General features: G+C 39.1%; 1 pseudogene; it reads left to right on the top strand.

Annotated features, from left to right (window-relative positions):
* Positions 1-7,546: 7,546 nt before the first annotated feature.
* On the top strand, positions 7,547-11,814 carry LOC104247439 (uncharacterized; annotated as a pseudogene).
* Positions 11,815-24,943: the final 13,129 nt, after the last annotated feature.

Below are 24,943 nucleotides of genomic sequence, written 5' to 3'. Positions count from 1 at the left end.
TTAATAATCTTTAATTCAGATGCAAAATAGCTTTTAAGACCAACATAGAGTTCAAAGTGAAGATTCAACCTCTAATTGCAACAGTACATCCTTACACAAATTATCCACTAATTAACAGAACCCAAAGACCCCCCAGCTCATATTGAATTCAATTCTCACCCTTCAACAAGATATGAATTTCATATTTCTTCTAAAGCAAACAAGATACAAAAGAGCTGAAATCGAATGATGAAAATTACTATTTCTGAAATTAAAACTCCGGGAATCATTCGACAGTCTTTAAGCTCACATGACAGAGAAATAAATGAAGGACCATGCTAATTAACAGGATAAATGGATCTTAAATCAACACTTAAAGAACAGATGACCATCCCCATGAACACTCAACCATAGTCAAGGCAAACACCTTTAAAGGAACCCCCCCCCCTCACGAACCATATATCAATTTAACAGTCCTTTCCATGCAAATACCTCCAACTCAACAGACTAATATACTTCATGTTTCCCCTTAAGACAGAATGTAGCATGAAATTCCTAAAAAATATATTACACTACTACTACTTCAGAAAATGAATAGGTAAACTAGTCATTGTTACATTATACTACTACTTTTGAAATTCAAAAAAAAAATAGCTAACATTCATGGTTAATAGAACAACATTCATTTCTGAGATCTTCAAGAAATTACAACACTCCAAACTTGCATCTCATCGGTTCAGAAAATCAGGGAGTACCTGGAAATTGAAAAGGAAAGAAAGAAGTGAGGAAGCAATAAGCAACAGCAGCCCAGTTTTCAATACCCAGGAAGTAGGAGACCAAACAAACACACCAACTTGATTCAGCCAATGGAACAGTAACCTCAACAAACCAAAACATCAAAAACCAGCTATTCAAAACCAAAAATCAAGCCATTTTCGACCAAAGATTGAAGGATGTGAAACTTTCAAAGATTTTAACTAATAAAAAAATCAGAATCCTCCAGATAATACAGAATTTGATCAATTCTATCAAAGAAAACTGCTGGAAATCAGTGTAATTTTTAGAATTATTCAGCCGTTTTGTTTTCTCAGAATTTTCTCTATATTTTTCTGCCTTGAAAGGCAAGGAAATGTGCCTTTATAGGAAAGGGATTAGGGAAGCAACTAGGAATTAGTTTTTGCACTCTAGTCCCTCTCTAATTCTCATTTTAGCTTAGGTGTCCCTATTTTGATTTTCCAGCATTCAAAACAAACTCATTCCCACTTCCTAGAAACTTCTATTTCAGTTACAATAAGATTCCCCTATCTAATTACCACAAATTACTCCTTTACCTACTGTTATTTACCCTCCTCTAACCCGAACTTGGGCCCCAAGCAAAGACGGGCTTCTAATGCCTCACGTCTAACTTAACATAGGCCCTAAACCTAATCTCAAATCGGCCCAGTAATGAATCAAGCAAGGGCTGACAAAAGCTCAAAAATAATTAACAAGTCCGATTTAAACCAAGCAGAAATCCAAAATCAAGCAAAGACAAAATCCAATAAGGTACTAATCCTAATTACACAATTTTTTAAAAGCTAAAACCATTAATTCTATTAAACTAAACTGATTCGAATCACAAGCAAATACGAGAACCAGAAAAAGAAAACAAGCAAAGGACAAGAAGAAAAGAATGAGAGAAAGAAAGTACTTATGCAATCCGCCATGAATAGATGAAGACGATGAACTTGGCCAAATGTTCTTGGTCCGGTTCGGGACGAACAAATCTCGACACGAGCCAAAATTGTCGTTAATCAATTATTCTAATCAAGAACAATCGCTTAACGAAAGTTCTGAGTCAAGTCGAGTCTTGAAAGCATGGGAATCGAAACGTTATTTCTTTTCTAATTTTCAAACCCAGACTTGAAGTTAATATGTGGGGATTTTGGGGAGATTGGCACCGGATTATTCTTTGAAGGAGTATGGGGAATGGATGGTGAGAATTTGGGGGTAGTTTGGAGCTGGAATACCGGTGACAATGGCAGATTAGGGTTTCCAGTTGGAGAAGGCAAAGTACAAGGATGTTTGGATGAACTGAAGGTCTCTGAAGTTTCGGACCTTATTATGTGAAAGGGGGGAGGGGGGGTTCTTCGCCGTTGGATTGGAACGAAATCAAGGGCTGGGATTCAACCAACATTAAACGTGGTCGTTTGGTGTTACTGGGGTGACCGGACCGGGTTTGGCTTGGGGTTGGGGCGAATTTTGGTGGGTTTGGCCGGGTATTGGGGAAAATGTATTGGGCCTGAGGAACAAACAGATGTATTAGCCCAAACTCCTATTTCTTCAGTTCCCTTTCTTCTTTTTCCCAATTAACTCTTTTTAAATCCTTTTCCTTCTTTTTCCCTTTTTTTATTTTTTTGAAATAATGAAAAATAAACCTATACTAATTCCTAAATTAAATTAATCCTAACACTCAAATTAATTAATTACCACAATTAAAACAAAACCAAATTAAAGGAAAACTACCAAAATTCAAAGCTAGAATTAAAAAGGGAAAATAATTTATTTTTTTTTGAATTTTCCATTTGTGTAAAAACAACTAATTTGCTACTTGGCCGGACAAATGTGAAATTAAACCCTAAATGTAAATGCAACGTATTTTTGTATTTTTCATTAGTTAAATAAAGTAAATATGCACAGACAATATGCAAACAATACAGAAAATACCACAAACATCCACAAAATTGCAAATAATAATAATAATAATAAAACTATTTTGTTTTGAATTTATGGGAGTAATTCATATAGGGAAAAAATCACGTGCTCACACATACCATACACGTAGTGATGGAGGCTTTACTTACTCGTTCTCATATAACGGTTGAAAAAAGTAAGGAAAGAACAAGAAGCTTGCAGTTGCCAGAGACATGAGTATTTCTAAAATTGATACTTCAAAACTTCCTACATGGAAGTACTTTAAACCACTAGGTTAAGCTAAGTAGTTGTGGTACCTGATAGCCAACAACATTCTTATTTGACAATAATGAATCATTTTCAAACAATCCTAGTACTGAAATTTGACAACAATTTAGAAATAGCAAATATATTGCTAAGCAAGCTAATGTCGATTTAACTGAACGGTGAAAATGATCAATAAACAGCATTTATCAACAGTTCTTTCACCACATTTCAGTAATAACAACTTAATAATCATACAAATGTCCTTGGATGCATAAAGAAATTTGAATTAAAGTATTCTTAAAACTAATAACTCAATATATTTAAAATTGGAACTAGCTAGTATTAGTTACTTACTTCTGCACTGTCAATTCGTAAAGACTTAATAATTTGCGTATATTAATGGTGAACATTATCTCTTGACATTATTTTCCAATTGCATTGTTGAAATCTAGCATCATTTCTAGATAACGGTGAACAGTAATATCTAGAGAAACTGTAATTAATCTGGTTATATTGGCATTTCATGTTGTACTAAATTGGGTGCTTGTGACAAAACGCGGACATGGCCTACTTGGTTGTCAATATTGTTTAGAAAATCAGTAAGATATATGATCAAACTATTTTATAAGAAAAAAATAATTGTATCATGAGAAAGTAAGGAAGTTACTAGATCATGATAGCTGATGCAAGTGACAGTTTTAAAACACCACCAGATCCTTTCATAGAATCCCCAATATTCATAGAAGATATAAATGTTATTGAAAAATTGCATAAAGATAGCCATGAACTTTAAGAATGAATCAGAGGGAGTGATAGAAAATTACAAACTCTCAAAAACTTAGATACTTTAAATTTCACATTTATCTCTACACTGGCATACAAGTCTCATTGAATATTTACTGGCATACACGTCTCTAGTTAGACTAAAAAACTCCTTAAAAATACAGAATTGAATGCAAGTGTAATTGCAATAACTAAACCTTAGTCCAACTAGTTGGTAATTTCTAAGACGTGGTTGTTGATTGCCCCAATTGCCTTGAGGTCTCCATTGTTGTTGGTTGGAAGAGTTGCCCTGTTGGCCTTGATAATTATTCACGTATTAAACCTCTTCACTTTGTTCATCATAACCATCATTTTGAAATCCACCACAGTCATCATCAAATTGCTCAGAATTCTCTTGGTTTTGTTGCCCTCTATGCCTTCTTTTGGTGACAAGCATATTGACACCCTCCATGGCATTCACTTGGCGAGGATTTTGAACTTGTTGCAACTGTGCCTTTGCTAGTTGGTTCATCGTAGTTGTCAACTCAGCTATAGCTTTCCCATGGTCATGTAATTCCTTGTGCAAATGAGTAACTATGGAGTCACCCTTGGGCACATTGGCTCTACTTTGCCACGCAGAAGAAGTGCCAGCCATCTCGTCAAGAATATCACATACCTCATCATACGACAGCTTCATAAAGTTGCCCCCAGCAAGTTGGTTCACTATGCATTGGTTTGTTATATTAATGCCCCGGTAGAAGATTTGTTGGATCATAGCCTCGGTCATATCATTGTTGGGGCATTCTTTCACCATTGTTCTATAACGCTCCCAAATCTCATGCAAAGGTTCCATGGGCTCTTACTTGAAAGCCAATATCTCATCTCGCAATGCTGCCATATGCCCCGATGAGAAACATTTGCAATGAACTTGTCCACCAACTCATCCCAAGTAGTGATGGAATGGTCGGGAAGTCACTCGAGCCAATCCAATGACTTCCCTCTAAGTGAGAATGGGAAGAGTCTCAACCTAAGAGCATCCTCGGACACATTAGTCTGCTTGCTCCCCCAACATGTATCCACGAACCCCTTGAGATATTTGTAAGCATTTTAATTTGCAGCGCCCATAAAATACACACGCTGCTCAAGTAAGGTCAACATCACATTGTTTATTTGAAAATTGCCCGCTCGGATTCGGGGTGGGACAATAGCACTCGCATAGCCTTGGTTCGGAAGCACTCTGGGAGCCACTCTTGGAGGTGGCAGAGGAGGGTCTGGAATATTGTCATTAATAGTAGCATTGGCCTGGAAGCCTCTCCATTGTCCTTGAGGTACAAGAGGCACCTCATCATCTCCGACATCATCTACCTCCTCCCCCGCAATCACATTTCCAAGAGAGTCATTAACGTTGTTCGCTGCCATTTGGTACCTGAGTTGTGACACAAACATGTTAGTAACAAAGAAAGAAAGAAGAACAATACACAAAACTAGCTAAACAGATAGCCAAGACCGTTAGCTCCCCGGCAATGGCGCCAAAAAGTGATTGAGGCATACACTGCACTACTATTGAGTAGCGAAAGAGGGTCGAAGTAGCCTTTACACGATTTAGGGTCGGGATCGATTTCCACAGAGAGCTGGAAGTTGGAGTCGGGTATCTATCTAGTTTAGGTTGTGTATGTGTTCCAAATTACACTTCTAAACATTTTTGGATTTTTTTTTACTTCTACTTTTATCGAACTACAATGCTAAATTAGACTAAACTACACTAAGAGTGAAATATTACGGGTTGTTCAAATGGTTAAAAAGGCACTAGGGTAGTGACTTTCGCCTAGGTGGTCAATTGACGGATACTTGAGTTTAAGATATAATTGACATATTTGGGGAGTATGATATAACCGTTGCACGATTTTACCCACTCTACAACTCTCGGTGGTTCAAGTAATTTTGCCCGAATTGACTTTCTCAAGACTAATTGGGTATGCAAATTTGCACAAGCAATCAAGGTTCAAGTCGGGTGTTACTCTCTCGAGGTTTAACCCTTTAATTGGGGCTATCAATCTCTTGAATACGCCTCAATTCCTTGTTGGACCAATTTCGGAGACTTAGGCTCTCTTTCTCAAGAAGAGCCCAAGTCAACTAAACACAAACTAGTATTTGCAACTACTAATTCAGCAATTATACATAAAATTAGCCCAAATATCAAACACCCATAATCAATCTAGCCCTAAAACACAAGACTCATCAATTGCCTACACTAGGGTTGAGCCACAACCCTAGCTTATGGGTCTAGCTACTCATTATTAAAGGAGAAAATAAGAAATAGATGAAGAAAAACTCATATTAATTAATTACTAAATGAAACAAGAAGATTCAATGTTAAAATGTAGCTAAAATAACTCAAAACGGCTAAAAACTATGAAGTCACGAGTGCAGCTCTGAAGAGAAAATTATCTGATGACCTAAAAATGGGAAAAGAAGCTATTTATACTAAGCCAAAAAATCTGGACAAAAATACCCCTGCGGGGCTAGTGCGGACCACATGAAATCACGTGCGGCCACACTAAGGCTCTAGACTTGAAAATCAAACTCTCTGAACTGGGGCAATGCGGACCGCGCAGAATAGATTGCGGCCGCGATGCTTTCTAGTGCGGTTTGCATGAAATGGAGCGCGGACTGCATTGGCTTCAATCTCCAAAAATAGCAACTCTCTGATCCTTGGTTGTGCGGACCGCACTAAATCGAGTGCGGCCGCAGTAACTTCAGTGCGGACCGCATTAAATCCCATCCGGCCGCATTGCCTGATTTGCCTGAGTTGCATACTCTTTGAACCTCACTTGTGCGGACCGCACAGAATGGTGTGCGGCCGCACTGGCCTTGTTTTGTCTGAGCTTTGTCTTGCCTTGATACTTGTGCAAGTTTCACTCCTTTTTGAGCTGATCTTTGACATCTTGTCACTTTGTTGATCAAACCTGCAATCAAGCACAACTTGTGAGCCTTTTAGGACTATTTTGTACAAATTTCTAATTAAAACTAAAGCAAGAAGGAGTATAAAATGTATCAAAATCCCTAGTTATCAGGAGACGGGTGTAGAAGCATTTGACATCTCAAAAAAACAAAATTTTCAATTAAGGGTCGCTTTGATGTGGACAATCAATGACTTTCCAGCATATTCTATGTTATCTGGATGGAGAACTGTCGGTAACTTAGCATGTCCTTATTGTATGGAGGAAGCACAACCCTTTAGATTACGTCATGGTGGGAAAACAACTGACAGTCATAGAATATTTCTTGACCAAAATCATCCGTTTAGGAGAGATCATAAAAACTTTCGTAAGGGTTAGACTATTAGAAGGCTACCACCACCCCTTAGAATAGGAGAGGAAATCTTGGACCAAATTTGTGAGTTGGGACTGAGGAAAGTAACTGAGCTAGATGTAGAAGAAGTTAATGGGAGAATTTCTAGGTGTTGTGGATGGAAAAAGAGAAGCATCTTTTGGGATTTTCCTTATTGGAGCTCTAGCATGATCCGACATAATCTCGATGTCATGCATATTGAGAAAAATGTCTTTGAAATGTATTTAACACAATTCTTAATGTTGATGTCAAAACAAAAGACAATCCAAAGGCACGTGAAGATATGGTAAACTATTGCAATCGATCGCAATTGCCAAGGAATCCTATTGATGGAAGCTATCCCAAAGCTGCATATACAATAGAGAAGAATCAAAAAATTGCCTTGTTCAATTAGTTGGAAAATGTGAAGTTTTCAGATGGGTATGTTTTGAATTTGAGCCGATGCCTAGACACAGACAAATACAAATTATTTGGCATGAAAAGTCATGATTGCCATGTTTTCATGCAACGATTAATGCCTATTGTCTTTCGTGAGCTACTTCCTAGTAACGTGTGGCAAGCACTAACAGAATTGAGCTTATTTTTTAAGGATCTCACCTCGACTGTTCTTCAAGTGGTGGACATGGAGAGATTAGAGGCAGAAATCCCACAAATGTTATGTAAGTTAGAGCGTATATTTCCCCCTAGATTTTTTAACTCAATGGAACATGTGCTTGTACACCTGCCATATGAAGCAAGGATTGTTGGACCTGTACAATATAGATGGATGTATCCTTTTAAGAGGTTATGAACTTTTTATGCTCTTATTATGACAAGTATGCTACACATGATTTTATGAATTTAATGATATATCCATTTGCTTGTATAGGTACCTTCGAACTCTTAAAAAAATGATAGCGAATAAAGCTAGTGTCGAGGGTTCAATTTGTGAAGCATACTTGATGATGGAATCAACACAATTATTTTCTCATTATTTTGAACCTCATGTCATGACACGTAATCATAATGTGGCCCGTAATAATGATGGTGGTGTTATGGAAGATCTTGAAGGAAATTTATCAATATTCACCCATCCAGGCCGACTATGGGGAGAAGGAAAAAGAGAAGTTTGTCCCTCGAAGAAATCAAGGCAGCCCAAACTTATATTCTACTAAATTGTGTAGAGGTTGAATCATTTGTAAGGTATCAGTTTTTAATAATAATAAATATATCCATATAGTTTGAGTCTGTATTTAACTTATTTTGTTGCAATGAAGTATGTACATTCAACGGTTGCAAGAAGAATTCCCCAATCTATCTTAGGATCAAATAAATGAGAGTCTCGAAACGTGTTTTACTATTTGGTTCAAGGAATATGTAAGACTATAAAAATTATTATCTTTTAATTATGTACTTGAATTGGCTTATTATATTTAACTAAGTCTTATAATTTTTTTTGAAATAGATTTGATGCAACCACATTGAGAACCAATTCTTGCCATATTTTATTTAGATATGCATTGTTTCATATCCTTCTTTTATTTATTTATTTTGTAGATATGCCTCGAGGTAGAGGTAGAGGTAGCGCAGGCCGTGTAGGTAAATCTTCTGTTAGGGGTAATTTTGCTACTCGTGAAAATATGCCTACTGTTCCCATTCCCACAATCAGTACTCAACAAGGTGGTACGAGTTCCTCAGGTGGACCAGATCACATCAATCAAGTTCAAACATTAGGTTCTAGTAGTGCGCCACCTATTCAAATATCAGGCCATGGTAGTACCCCAACTATTAATTTGGAACCATCTCCAAATACCCCTAATCAGAGCAACACAAAAGGCGAGGGTACATCTTCTCAAAGCAATATAATAGGCGAAATTGAGTGTAGCAGTACCCGCGGGCCGCGGACGCTTCTTACTCTTTCTCCTACAGGGTTAGTCCATACTTGTACTATTACTTTAGTATATTTCATTGATATATGGTATGCCTTTAAATAATGTCTTCTAATTTGTTCAGGTCAGAGCCTTCATTTGAATGCTCTGAGTGTATAACTAAGTGTTTCAAGCATGAACTTGATCCTGATTGAATCGATTGGAAAAGCGTCTCAAATGAGATAAAAGAAATTATTTTGGAGAATTCAAGGTATAGCCATCACAATTGGATTTAGAAAGTATATTAACTTTGATATGTAACTTATTAATGTTATTACTTTATAAAATTATTCAGAAGGCATTCTACCGGGATTCTTCAATTGATACTGTGGTGCGGATCCAATGGGAGCGTAGGGCAGCAAAAAGATACAATAATTTTATTAGCAAACTACAATCAAGTGGGGCGCAGCCGGACACTATTCCAAATAATGCGTCGGAAAGTTGGTTGAGACTTTGGAAAGATCCTAAATGTGTTGAACGTCATAAATAAATGCAAAAAATCGTTGTGGTGGGAGCGGAGTTGCCACTGGGACTCACACAGGTGGCTCTATCAATGTTGGGGAGCATCGCAAGAAACTTTTAAGTGGATTGTCTCTTGTTCTGTTTTTAATATACTGTGCTTGAAATTATTGTTTGAGAATTTCTTTTCGAAAAATTTGGGTTGTCAATGTGTGCCGAAATTGTAGTTAGCAGTTGGATAACATCTGTTTTTGGCCTAAAAATGGTACTCCAAAATTCTGTAGTTTGTCTGTTTACATAGAATAGACCTACTGTATCAGCAACAGAATTCCCAAGAGGAATCCTTTTCTTAGGGCTCTTTGTGAGGCATGCATGTGTATACCTGCCTATTTGGGTGTTTGAAATTGTTTCTGCATTTGTTTTTGGTTGTGTCTATGCTCATATGGAATTATAGATAGTGGATTAGAAGAAAGATTGTTTCTTTCTTATGGTTTGCTGCTAGTATTTTTGTGTGTATTTTTTAAAAGAGTCAAACCTTGTGTCCTTTAGCTTATTAATTCTGGAATTTCTCCATGGAGTGCTGGGAAGTTTTCCACTTGCAGGAGATTCAGGAAACATTGTACCTTTAGGTGTCGTTGTTGTCTGAGAATAACACATAGGTTGCTTATTCTGTGTGGTACCAGCTTTGGCCTGTAATTCTGTATTGGTTCTAGTTCTACTCATCGTAGTGGTTTATGTACTAATAGAAGGAATCACACATATAATCTCTTTGGCCTGAGTATGTTATAGTCTATTCTAAATCAGCAGATAGCATTCAAGTGCTTTAAGCCCTGGTTCCAGTAAAACTTTGATTTGTCATATATACAAGACCTTAATGCTGAGGAATGGCATTGTCTGTAACAGAAAGTATGATTGGCAGCGGCTACTTAACAGTGTGAAGCATTTATTTCGTGGCCGTCAATGCTGATATAGTGGATAAAGCAAACTGATAATTAATTAAAAGTTAGTTAGTTACAACAGACACCCAGCTTCAACTAATGTTCATCTGGCGAATGGAGCCCAGTTATACTAATAGTGTCTCTAGAACGTCTTAAAATGATGGAATTGCTAGTGTTGCACTTCGTGTATTTCATCACAATATTCCCTGGTGTTGCTGCAAAATAGCCTAGTTCTTTTTCTAATGAACTGACATTTGGTTAGATATAAAAGAATATTACAGGATCCTATGACTAATGATGATTCTTTTCTTTTGGTTACTGAGAGGATCTCCAGCTGAGCTAATTTTAACTGTAACAAGTGTTAGCTCTGAATGAGCATTTTGAACTTACATATTACCTTTTCCTTTGATGTTGCAGAATTGCCACTTGTTTGAGAAGCCTGAGAAAATATATTAACTAGTAAATGGAAATGAAGATTAAATGCAACTAATTGTCATTGCATAAGAAGTCAGAAGCAGCAGTAATGTGTTTGCTAAAGACATGTTGAGTCTGTAGAAGATTGATTTTTGTTCCTAGAGCATCTGTTACTAGTAAATGGAAATGAAGATTGATTTTTGTACAAACAAGAAAACTACATCTGAATATGTTGTTCTCTGGATATTAATGGCTGCATGCCTTGTGTCACACTTGTTTAGCTTCACATAATCTTTACCTTTTTGAATACGTTGTTCTCTGGATTTGTGTTGTCTGAAATGATCATTAAGGTTACCTTTATTGAGGTTCCCTTTGTATAGGCTGTTAAAAAGGATCGAGATCCAACATCAAGTGAGTTGCATTTGCATGTCTATACACATGGTAATGATGGAAAATCTTTTGTTGTGAGAAAGCCCGAATCGTACATGTAAGATAGCTTTTTAAATAATTTTATTGACTTTACTTTCATATATTTTTTTCATTTTGTAAATTGAATGCTCAATATTATTTAGTTTTTTTATTTCATTAATTATTAACTCTTCTACAGGAAAATATCAGGAGATATTACAACAACAAACACAAACTCAATCTGATATTGATCAGTGTAAAGCATATTATCAAGCCGAAGGAGGATAAAAGAAAAGAAGAGTATATGATCTTGGATCTCAAGCAAAATGCTACTACGGGCCAAATCTTGATGGCTCTTTTGATCCGATGCTACATCGTCAGCGACACCTCCAAATGCTCAATCAACATCGACAGGGAATCTGGATGAGTTAGTGATGCGATTGATTCCTGCACTGACAGATCATATAGTTCCTGTAATCGTTGAGAGGGTACGCAAATTAGTTTCCTTACCCTCGCATCAGCCAAATACTGATCTTACCAACTACCCATTAGATGTGGCACCTATAGTTCCTACATCTTCTACTGCTGCTAACATTGATGAGGTTCATGCATTGGGTTCTGATGATGACCGTAACTCTCCACCCTCGCATAGTTAGCCTACTTTGTTGGACTTTATTGTTGGTCCTTGTGGATTTTTTGTACTTAACGATACTGTTATATGCATTATGCTATATATTGTGGACCTTGTTAAATATATTGTTAATTTATATTAATATCAGTGATTTTTTATTAAGTGTATTTAATAGCTTTTATGTAATATGCTAGAACAGGGTACATTTAAAATAATAAATAAAAAGAATTTTAAAAAGTCAGCAATTGTCACGACCCTAAATCTGGACCCGCTCGTGATGGCGCCTCTCGTGAAGACAAGGCCAGCCGACACTTTTCCATTTCAGTTTTTAACAGTCAAACAATAAGAAATAAGTCTAAAGCATAATAAATAGAATCTCAAAGTAGCAGATAATAGTATAATTTGCGGAAAACAACCAACTCAGCCCGATACCGTGTGTCACTAGTCATGAGCATCTAAAATTCGGAATAATCAAGAAAAGTCTACAAAGAGAAATAAGATAAGGGAAGAAGCTCTGGGCTGCGAACGCCGCCAGCTACCTAGAGAATCTTCGGATCCACCTGGGCTGAAAAGATCAACACTCAGTAGTGGGACCAGATGCGCCTGAATCTGCACATGGAGTGCAAGGAGTAAAGTGAGTACTCCAACTCAACGAGTAATAATCATAAATAAAGACTGAAAGTAAAAAAATCACGTAAGGCACATTACAGGCTATAATGAAGCAGTAAAACCAGTAAAACAGTGAATCAGTAAAGATATGAAAAATCATTTAAGTTTGGTTTAAACTTCATGAAATACCTTTTCAACAATTAAACAGGTAATGATAGACAATTAAGCAAGATAAACACATAAAGGTTCGCCCCTCGGGCACAATGTCAGCAAATCCACCCCTTGGGCAATATCTCAGAACAATACCAGCCCTTCGGGCTATATCTCACATCACAATGGGTACCCGCGCTCACTGGGAGTGTCATACTCCTGGGAGGGCCTCTTATGGCCCAAGCGCCATATCAAGCCTTCTCGTGGCATCATCTCTAAGCTCTCGGCCTCATATCAACAAGCCACCTCGTGGCGTACATATCTTAGGCCCTCGGCCTCAAATCATGATTAGTGTTTCCTTACAATATAGGCCCTTGGCCTTACTCATTCAAAAATCCTCCAAGCCACTCGGCAGTAGCAAAACATGATTCTCAACCTGATTATCATTTAAAAGATCATTTAAGTGTTAAAATAGTAGTAAACATGGCTGAGTATGAAAACAGTGAAATATAACATGACTGAGTTCATGTATAAAGTCAAAACAGTGAGAAAATATCAATAAAAATCCCCGAAGGGTTCAAATAGTTGACATGAGGCCCAAATATGGCATTCAACCCAAATAATGATGATATCAAATAGATTTCAGTCAAATACGCGGTAAAATAGTCATTCGGGACGGACTAAGTCACAATCCCCAACAGTGCACGACCTCATGCTCGTCATCAAGCGTGTGCGTCACCACAATATAGCACAACGATGTGCAATCCGGGATTTTATACCCTCAGAACCTCATTTACGATCATTACTCACCTCAATTCGGTCAAATCTCTAGCCCGTGACGCCTTTGCCCCTCGAATCGGCCTCTACTCGCATCGAATCTATCCAAAATCAGAATCACGACGTCAATATATGCTAAGAGAACGAAGCCCAAGCGAATATAATCAATATACAACACAAATCCCGAAATTACTAAAACCCGACACCGGGCCCACGTCTCGGATTCCGATAAAATTCACATCAATGGATTCCCTATCACTCCCCAAGTTCATTCATACCAAAAACATCAAAATTTATCAACAAATGACCCCTCAAATCCCAAATTTTAGGTCTCCAATTTCTTGCCCTAGTTCTTCAATTTTAGGCTTAGATTCCATGATTAATTAGGTAGATTTCACATTAGAACCGAGTTTTAAGTCCATGAATTTTACCTCCAAGTGATTCCCCTTGAATTCCTCTTCAATACTCTTCAAAAAGCTCCAAAACCGATCAACAATGGAAGAAATAAACTCTAAAATCGCGGAAAAGACGACTATTTCAACCTTCTGCCCAGGCCTGAAATCCTTCATCGCGAACGCGACCGGCCTCTCGCATTCGCGTAGACCAAATTCATTGCTTCTCCATTTTTTCCTTCACGAACGCAGACAATTCCACGCGAACGCGATGCTTTGCTATACCAGGCTTTCGCGAACGCGATGCGACTCTCGCGAACGCATAGCACATGGGCCTGGGGTGCCCAACGACCTTTCTCCTCTACGCGAACGCGACCCTAGTCTCGCTTCTGCGATGCACATGAATCCTCCACCTTCGCGTTTGCATTCTAATCCTCGCGAATGCATAGAACAAAAATATCATTACACAAAAACACCCTTCGCAAGTGCAAGTCCCCCACCGTGAACGCGAAGAACAATTCGTCTGCAACACAACACCAGCAGAAACTACCAACTCCAAAGTCCAAAATTGATCCGTTTAACCATTCGAAACTCACCCGAGGCCCTCGGGACCTCAACCAAACATGTCAACATATCCCATAACCTCATTCAAACTTGTTCCAACCTTCGAAACGCTCAAAATAACATCAAAACACCAAAATCACATCGGATTCAAGCCTAAGAATTTCAAGAACTTTCAAATTATGCTTTCGATCAAAAAGCCTATCAAACCTCGTCCGAATGACCTGAAATTTTGCACACACGTCACAAATGACACAACTGAGCTACTGCAACTTTCGGAATTCCATTCTGACCCATATATCAAAATCTCACCTATCAACCGGAAAATGCCAAAATCTCAATTTCGCCAATTCAAGTCTAAACCTTCCATGGACCTCCAAATTGCATTCCGATCATGCTCCTAAGTCCCAAATCACCTAGCGGAGCTAACCAAATCATAAGAATTCCAATCGGGATTAATAACCTTACCATGCATATACCCGGGGGTGATCCCACGTCACCCTATCTCATATAGGTCCGATAATACAACGTGACTGAAATTTCACAATCCAACCTAGCCCATTAACCTTAGAACCACATTTCCACTTCTGAAATCATCCACAAGATCAGAATCTCACATCTATACTCTAAATAAGCCCGAACCAGCTGTAATAACCCATACCTACAACCTCAGGTGCAATTACATGATATACCACATAACTCAAACACTTGTAGTGATAACTTCTAATCACAGCAGCTACACACAACAACCGAATATCGGTAGAAAATCTCTTATCAACTAAAGTCTCATTCCAACACTTTCATATACTGCCAATGATAAAGAAAACACACAGTAAGCCATAACCATTTCTCAAATCAACCATTCATGAAGCCACTTCTCCTTTGGCAAAGACCATAGCAAATTTCTGAGCCGAACCTCGATATTATCCTTCTAACATGCTGAAATCGAGACCGTTTGTATTCATTAAAGACCCCAACTTTCTCATATAATCCAACACAATTACTCTGGTGACATGACACATCAATTTAGGCTAAAGTCGAAACTTGTGCAATCCGCGCACCAATAAGCAAAAATCCGAACATACTCAAATGTTGAAAATGACTCAAATGAAAGAGCTATACCGCAAACTCACCGGTACCACCACACACAATGCTGAGAACCTATCACACATCATAGAAACAGAACACACGAATATAACCCGCAGGATCATACCTCCACATAGCTTCACTCCAATGCGCGACCTCATCCAAACACTAGTCCACATGAAACACCTCACGTCACTATGCTCAAAATCGACAACTATGTGCAATATGATGCCTAAAACCAAAGCAATCATCATAACCACCGCGAAGCAATTGACATAACAGTACACATACCCGAAGGGACACAATCGATACGACATCCACCGAGCATTACCCAATGCTCTCCCCGCTCGAATTCCACTGAAAGACTTCAATAAAATCGCACCATGGGTGCTGATAACCAACGAATCATATCGCCTTGCAACACAGACGAGTAACTCATAGATCACCTCAGAACACTAATAGCTCAATAACAACCGAATCAACACATCCCCTACCGATAGAAACTCGAATTCCACAAAGCTATCTCGATGCAGAACACATATCCATATAGGTCTACCAATGAACCCCTTATCAAGGAGTTCCTAAAGTTGTTCCTTCAACTCTTTTAACTCTACCGGTGTCATACGATACGATGGACAGCACCAAATCAATATCGAAATCAACAACCTTGTCCGGCGGTATGCCCGGCAGAAAGAAACACATCCAGAAAAATCCCTCATCACTAGAACTGAATCAATAGTAGGAGTCTCTGCACTGACATCCATCACGAAGGCCAAATAAGAAAGGCAACCCTTCCCAGCCATCCGCTGGGTCTTCAAAAATGACACCACCCTACTGGGAATATAATCCGTCGAACCTCGCCACTCAATCCGTAGCATTCCTCGCATAGCCAACATTGTCGACTTAGCGTAATTGTCCAGCATAACACGACACGGAAACAAATATTTTATACCCGTATTACATCAAAATCCAACATACCAAGCAACAAAGATCCACTCGGGTCTCCAAACCTCCCATAGTTACCACACAAGACTGACATACGCGATCCACAACCACGACCTAACCTGTCCATGAGAACTCCCAGTTTCCAACTCCATATAGCATACGAATCACCACATCTGATACCAACTCCACTGTCCGAATATACAACGCACCTCTAATACCCAATCATCCCACGAGAGGTACTACTATAGTTCTTCTATGCCAACAAGCAAACTCGAATATCAGTAGTCGATCCATCAAGAGAGTGCCACAATACTACTGAAGTGTCATCAACTCAATCATGTTGCCCTTCTTCTGAAACGTATACCCTCATCAAGCCACACCACTTAGTAATACCATTTCCTTAATCATCTGAAGCTGCCTGTGCTGCCCAAGAATTTGTGACCTTCCTTCCCAAACGGAATTGTGACCTTACACATGCCAATCTCGATCCTACACCACATACCGCATATACTATACCCTCCTAAGACAATCATGAGAACTTCATATCCCTTCCGAGCCACAAACATCTACGTACTCAACCAGCCAAGAACTTTCCATTGATCCCATCTAGAATAAAACCATTACACATCTCATGCTCCTCACACTCGTAGAAAATACGCATCTCTAACCGTGGTAGAAACCATCAAAAACTCTCTGAATTCCATTTGCACAACACTAAACTGCCAAGACTGAATCCTTCTAACTCAACCAAGCTACGCAGGCCACTAAAAACCAAGAGCATTGCTGTGAAACACTTGGATAAACTCATTACCTCATAAGCATCCAAAGAACTAATCATATCCTTACCCTGCTGATCCGGCCTACTACCAAGCCATCCCACTTATTCAAGTTCCTTCTGATTTACCTTCAACTTGATACTTCTTCTTGCTATAACACTACCATTCCTCAACCCAGACTCACCACATTAGACCCAAGCATAAAACCACACCGTCTAAGGCTCATAAGCCGCTGAATACTCTCCCCAAAGACCACATTCGAAATACTTTACTCCGAAGAGACTTCCTGCGGATCTAAATATGTTACCTTCACCTTCCTGATGTTGATAAATAGAATCTCATAGTTGATATAGAAATACCACAAATCTTGACACCCTCCAAATGCAAACCTCAGTTTCTGGCCAAAAAATACAACCTGAAAATCTCCAATTATTACATGCAAATCTTGAGCACTTAGAACCATTCCCTAGAGTCATCCACTCTACTCAAACCGCAACTAGCCTGATCAAATGAAACAAACAACCTGTGCCTCATTAGCACTCCTGACACTGCAGAATGTGACCTCACCTTAATGCAACCCAGCAACTTCCTGCTTTATGCACCGAGCATTTTTTACCAATAACCACTTCAGACACTCCATGATTCTCATACACCTATGAAGCATAACATAACTTTTGTCGATTTTTTTTTCTTTGCTCGAGCCATCCTCGGTCTCAATCTCCGTAAGCCATAACTGATTTACCCGCACGCCTCAAACTGGAACCAACATGGCACATAACCATGCAATCCACTAATCAAGAGCAGAATCCCCCACTTGGCTCAAAGCCATAGATCAAAACACACACAATAACTCATCATGCATATACTCCATTACTACCATAATACCATAGTGAGATTAAACTCCATCCTTCATAAGCTCGTGAAACACAAACCATCTGGTACTTTAAATCTTCTGCAAATCTCTCCTTCACCCTCGCAACAGTCAATCCCACTCTCTTAAGCGACCCAAATTTAAATTTTAACACATATATTTCACTTGTAAATGAGATCTTCTAACAGACAACATAAGGATCACACAATCTCAGAACACTCTGCAGGAGATAACCCACCTGCTTTGCCTCCAACTAACATTTTTATATACGTTCCATCGTCATAAACACTATGCAGTCACTTAATCTACCTGAGTCTGAACTCATACCGCAACATGAAATTTACTTCACTCCCAACTAAGAAACATGAAAAGATTCTTCACACGCCTATAACTCGGGGCTATACCTCGAATCAAGATGGAAACCAACCACCTAATAGTTCTTTTATCCTCCAGCAAACCCTTCTCGTCACCTCCAAATCATATGAATACATCTCGCAGTCACATCACACTCATCACGTAACTAATCCAGTCATTACTTCCCTTAATAGGGACACAACATCACATATAGATCCAAAAACACACGCTCACGCAATCAACAGCTCAAGGCTCAAGCTATAGGTAAAAATCCAGCCTCAAGTCCTCCAGATGAGCCAACATCAACACACAGAGATCACATCTCGTCCCTCGATCAGGAAATCACAAGCCATCGATGCATATCTGATACTGAGTGCTCATGCGCGCAACGAACGCGTGGAAAGAATTCAAAGAGTTATATTTCAAGCTGAATCAATAATGCACGATAAGAATTCAAGAATGTGAAGTTTTTCCTAAAGGTTCTGCAGCCTTTCGAGGATAAATACAGATGTCTCCGTACCGATCCGCGAGACTCTACTAAACCTGCTCATGACTCGTGAGACCTATATATAACCTAGGCTCTGATACCAACTTGTCACGACCCTAAATCCGGACCCGATCGTGATGGCGCCTCTCGTGAAGACATGGGCAGCGGATACTTTCCCATTTCAGTTTTTAACAATCAAACAATAAGAAATAAGTCTAAAGCATAATAAATAGAATCTCAAAGTAGCAAATAATAGTATAATTTGCAGAAAACAACCCAACTCAGCCCCATACCGGGGTGTCACTAGTCATGAGCATCTAAAATCCGAAATAATCAAGAAAGGTCTACAGAGTTCAATACAAACTAAAACAAAGAGAAATAAGATAAGGGAAGAAGCTCTGGGCTGCGAACGCCGGTAGCTACCTAGAGAATCTTCGGATCCTCCTGGGATGAAAAGATCAACACTCGGTAGCGGGACCAGATGCGCCTGAATCTGCACACGGGGTGCAGGGAGTAAAGTGAGTACTCCAACTCAACGAGTAATAATCATAAATAAAGACTGAAAGCAAAAAAATCACGTAAGGCACATTACAGGCTATAATGAAGCAGTAAAACCAGTAAAATAATGAATCAGTAAAGATATGAAAAATTATTTAAGTTTGTTTTAAACTTCATGAAATGCCTTTTCAACACTTAAACAGGTAATGATAGACAATTAAGCAAGATAAACATATAAAGGTTCGCCCCTCGGGCACAATGTCAGCAAATTCGCCCCTCGGGCAATATCTCAGAACAATACCATCCCCTCGGGCTATATCTCACATCACAATAGGTACCCGCGCTCACTTGGAGTATGCATACTCCTGGGAGGGCCCCTTACGGCCCAAGCGCCATATCAAGCCATCTCGTGGCATCATCTCTAAGCTTTCGGCCTCATATCAACAAGCCACCTCGTGGCATACATATCTCAGGCCCTCGGCCTCAAATCATGATCAATGTTTTCTTACACTATAGGACCTTGGCCTTACTCAGTCAAAAATCCTCACAAGCCACACGGTAGTAGCAAAACATGATTCTCAACCTGATTATCATTTAAAAGATCATTTAAGTGTTAAAATATAATAAAAATGGCTGAGTATGAAAACAGTTAAATATAAAATGACTGAGTTCAAGTATAAAGTCAAAACAGTGAGGAAATATCAATAAAAATTCCCGAAGGGTTCAAATAGTTGGCATGAGGCCCAAATATGGCATTCAGCCCAAATAATGATGATACCAAATAGATTTCAGTCAAATACGCGGTAAAATAGTCATTCGGGATGGACTAAGTCACAATCCCCAACAGTGCACGACCCCACGCTCGTCATCAAGCGTGTGCGTCACCTCAATATAGCACAACGATGTGCAATACGGGGTTTCATACCCTCAGAACATCATTTACGATCATTACTCACCTCAATCCGGTCAAATCTCTAGCCCGCGACTCCTTTGCCCCTCGAATCGGCCTCCACTCATGTCGAATCTATCCAAAATCAGAATCACGGCGTCAACATATGCTAAGGGAACGAATCCCAAACGAAAATAATCAATATACAACACAAATCCCGAAATTACCAAAATCCGACCCTCGGGCCCATGTCTCGGATTCTGATAAAATTCACATCAATGGATTCCATATCACTCCCCGAGTTCATTCATACAAAAAGCATCAAAATCCATCCACAAATGACCCCTCAAATCCCAAATTCTAGGTCTCCAATTTCCAGCCCTAGTTTTTCAATTTTAGGCTTAGATTCCATGATTAATTAGGTAGATTTTACATTAAAACCGAGTTTTAAGTCCATGAATCTTACCAATTTTACATTGAATCCCTCTTAAATCCTCTTCAAAAAGCTCCAATAATGATCAACAATGGAAGAAATAAACCCTAAAATCACGGACGAGATGACTATTTAAACCTTCTGCCCAGGCCTGAAATCCTTCATCGCGAACGCGACCAGCCTCTCGCATTCGTGTAGACCAAATTCACTGCCTCTCCATTTTTCCTTTCGCGAACGCGGACAATTCCAATCGAACGCGATGCTTCACCATATCAGGCTTTCGCCAACGTGATGCAACTCTCACGAATGCATAGCACATGGGCCTGGGGTGCCCAATGACCTTTCTCCTATACGCGAACGCGGCCCTAGTCTCGCATCCGCGATGCACATGAATCCTCCACCTTTGCGTTCACGTTCTAATCCTCGCGAGCGCATAGAACAAAAATATCATTACACAAAAACACCCTTCAGGAACGCGAGTCCCTGACCGCGAACGCGAAGAACAATTCATCTATAACACAACACCGGCAGAAACTGCCAACTCCAAAGTCCAAAATTGATCCGTTTAATCTTCCGAAACTCACCCGAGGCCCTCGGGATCTCAACCAAACATGTCAACATATCCCATAACCTCATTCAAACTTGTTCCAAACTTTGAAACGCTCAAAACACCAAAATCACATCGGATTCAAGCCTAAGAATTTCAAGAGCTTTCAAATTCCGCTTTCGATCAAAAAGTCTATCAAACCTCGTCCGAATGACCTGAAATTTTGCACACACGTCACAAATGACACAAAGGAGCTACTGCAACATCCGGAATTCCATTCCGACCCCTATATCAAAATCTCACCTGTCAACCGAAAAACGTCAAAATCTCAATTTCGCCAATTCAAGCCTAAACTTCCACGGACCTCCAAAATGTATTCTGATCACGCTCCTAAGTCCCAACTCACCTAACGGAGCTAACCAAATCATAAAAATTCTAATCCGAGATCATATACAAACAAGTCAAAACTTGGTCAAACCTTTCAAATTTCAAGCTTCAAACTGAGAACTGTTCTTCCAAATTTATTCTGATTACCCTGAAAACCAAAACCAATGATTTACATAAGTCATAATACATCACATGGAGCAAGTCATGCCCGAGAACTGGCGAGCAATACGCAAAAGCTCAAAATGACCGGTTGAGTTGTTACAGCAATATATTAAAAATTAATTAGCGACGGATACTTTCCGTAGCTAAATTTATCCCGTAAAATAGCGACACAATTTTACTATGTATTGCAGCGACGAAAGGCTTCAAAATAGCGACAGAAACAAGCAATATAGCGACGGTTATTTCCCTCGCTAACCTTTGCTACAAATATATGTCGTCGCTAATCCGTCGCTAATTTTGTGACGGTTTGGTATTTTTCATTGCTATAAACGTAGCTACGAGCATTTTAGGGACCAACATGAATCCGTAACTAATTCGTCGCAAAACAACTGTAGCGACGGAAAACATTAATTTAGCGACAGAATGTGACCGTTGCTAAATGCTATTTTTTTGTAGTGGAAATACCTCTGGGAACTCACACATAACTGGTACTGAATCCATGGAAGGATAGGTGTACGACCAAAATTAATAGGAAAGATCTTGGTGAACTTATCCAAAGTCTTCAATATCTCAGAAGACATCGTGGGCCTCTTCCGGGCTGTGTAGCACTACCGGGCTGAACCTCTCCAATTGCTAGAACTGTCAGAGTATGATATATGGGAACCATATTCTCCGGAGTGTGACTAGCGGGAGTTTGGGCTCCTCTCCTAGCCTGAGTGACAGTTGGTGCCATAGGAAATACTCCGTCCTGGGCTACACTCTCCATAAGGTCCAATAAGCGGACTAGGGAGTTCTAAAGTACGGGAGTAGAAATGAATCCCTCCGGGACCTGAGCAGGTCCAACTTGTGTAGTCTGAATAGGGACTTCCTCCTCCTACTCGATTTGAGGCTCTGTAATGGGAAGGGGAAGATGCACCTTGAACGAAGCGGTATCATGCGACACCGCTTTGTCGGAAAATTTTACTAGTTATATATATTAATACTGTAAGGAAACAAATAAGTAGGAAACAATGAAAATTGCTTAATATAAGTTGTCTCTTGGCGTGTTGGTTATGTGTCTGATTTTGCTCTAAGAGGTCAAAGGTTCAAACCTCAACTAGCACATTTGTTTGTAAATATTTGAGATAGCCTCTGTGGTTAAAAATTATGATGAAGCGGATTTGAACTCAGGGCCTTTTCTAACTTAAGACTCAACAAAACCAATAGATAAAAGCTATTTCTTGTTAAGAAATATGATAATTAAAGTTATTATTCTTGTTCTTTTATAAATTTCGACACCGCTTACAAAAATTCTTGCATATGCCCCTGGCAATGGTGTTGATTGCGTGCCCTAGGCTGAGCTCTGCCTCGGCCCCTACCCCTTACCCTGGTAGTGGCTGCAACCTGGGGCTCCGGCTCATGCCCGGCTATGGATGTTGTGCATCTCCTCACCATCTGCGAGGGAACAAGAATGGAATGATTCAAACTTCAATGATAGAATAAAATCACACGATAGAGAAAGTAAGAAGTGAAATTTTCCTAAAGCCCTACAGTCTCTAGAAGATAAGTACAGACGTCTCCATACCGATCCTCCAGACTCTACTAAGCTTGCTCATGACTCGTGAGACCTAGGCAACCTAGTGCTCTGATACCAATTTGTCACGACCCGAAATTCCAATCGTGGGGTCATGATGACGCCTAACATCCACTTGCTAGGCAAACCAACGTTAGTTGATTACTTAACCAGTCTTAACAAATTATAACAGAGTAGTGATAACTAACAATTGATAAACTCGGGAATGAACAAAGTATTACATAAATAACAATGTACTAAATTTACACCTAGAAATTTGGAATCACAAGTACATGAGTAACAAGAAAACTACAAATATAGTCTGAACTAAGTTACAACTGTTTGAACTATATAAACAGTAAAATATGAAGAAGGGGACTTCAAGGACTGCAAACACCAGCACCTCTACCTCAACTCTCCAAAAGTAGTTGAATTTGAGCAGTCTTCGCTACGCACTACTAGGACCAACACCGGAATATGCACAAGAGGTGCAGAAGTGTAGCATGAGTACAACCGACCCCAAGTACTCTATAAGCGTCAAGCCTAATCTCGACGAAGTAGTGACGAGGCTATGGCAAGTCACTCACAATAAACTTGTATAAAATAATAATAACAGAATACAGGAAAAGAAATAAAGCAGTAAACTCATATACTCAGACCCGAATATCAATTACCAGAAGGCCCCAGAATAATATGATCTCAAATCTCATATTACAAGGTCGAGATAAAACTTTACAACAACAAATAACTATAACACATCAACTATGTCGTGGCATGCAACCGGATCCCAACACTTAACACAATAATTGTTGTAGTGTGCAACCTGATCCCCAATGATTTTGACAACTCAACACAACCATTGACAAAAATCTCAACACGAAAGGAAATGAATGAGCGGAACATTAAAGAACTACCAGTAGAAACGAAGGATAACCAATACCTCATAATCCCAAATCTTGGCAAAACATTAATACCAGAGTAACTAAATGGCTCACGTGAATGGAATAACATAATAAAGTGCATCAACTAATATAAGGACAAATAAAGCAAGTAAAATATGAGTCAATGAAAATATATAATTAATGCAATTAGAAATATGTAGCAGATATTGGGTGATAGATATGCATATAGAAACAAGTATCAATTACATGGCATGTAACAAGTAAAGCATGAATAACAAATATGAACATGTATCAATTAAAATATGTAACAAGAGATAATATGGGATAAATGAAGACATGAAAGTAAATAGCCCAAACTCTGCCTACTTAAATCCCATAGCAGCACATATACACTCGTCACCATGCATATACGCCATTTTATCTCATAATTCAAATAGCAAACAACCAGCAAATCCTAATTCTCTCAAGTAAAAGTTAGATACTACATTTACCTCACTCCGAAACAAAATCAATCAACCACTCATGGCTTTGCCTTTTGAACAAGCCTCCAAACAAACTGAATCTAGTCAATTATCGTTCAGATAATTCAAAATAAGCTTTAGGAACTACCCATTAATGAAAAAGGTTCAATCTTTGTTGAAATTGAAAGGTCAACAAAAGTCAACCCCGGGCTTGCTTGGTCAAAATTCGAGATCCGGGCCAAAATTCGACTATCCATTCACCTTTGAGCCTAGTTATATGATTGGTTTCGAAATCCGAACTCAATTTGTGGTTTA

The sequence above is a fragment of the Nicotiana sylvestris genome, chromosome 8 (genome assembly GCF_000393655.2).
Source record: "Nicotiana sylvestris chromosome 8, ASM39365v2, whole genome shotgun sequence".
NCBI classification, from domain to species: domain Eukaryota; kingdom Viridiplantae; phylum Streptophyta; class Magnoliopsida; order Solanales; family Solanaceae; genus Nicotiana; species Nicotiana sylvestris.
Note: the sequence above shows the minus strand (reverse complement) of the source record. Positions and strands in the feature narration are given on the sequence as shown.